The sequence below is a fragment of the Montipora capricornis genome, chromosome 8 (assembly GCF_036669925.1).
Source record: "Montipora capricornis isolate CH-2021 chromosome 8, ASM3666992v2, whole genome shotgun sequence".
In the NCBI taxonomy this organism is placed as follows: domain Eukaryota; kingdom Metazoa; phylum Cnidaria; class Anthozoa; order Scleractinia; family Acroporidae; genus Montipora; species Montipora capricornis.
In genome coordinates, this window is record NC_090890.1 from 28657953 (window position 1) to 28658373 (window position 421).

The window sequence follows — 421 nt, forward strand, 5'->3', positions numbered from 1 at the left end:
CGTCTCGGAAGACAGACTTCCCCTAGAACAAAGACTTCCGCTCGTCTAAAAATAACTTTCGTGGACATGACATATCCCGGCCAACGCCCTGAGCCTCCGTCTCTGTCCCCTCATTTTCTCTTGGCGAGGATTTTTTTTGGTGTGTGCGATGACATTTTGTTTGCAGTGTGGGGATTTATTTTGTTTATAGTGTGCCGGATTTATTTTGTTTTCAGAGTAGGATTGTATTTTATATCAAGAGTTTTTGGTAATATGTGGCTGAATTAATGGAGAAAGGTGTGTCCCTGATGGGGCCACAGTAAGATTGGCACGATTGGGTCATCGGGACAAACACCATTTGGTAGCGCCTCTTCAAACGGGCAAACTGTATAATAAAACAGTTTAGGGGTAGGCTTTTTGTTTTGTTTTGTTTTGTTGTTAT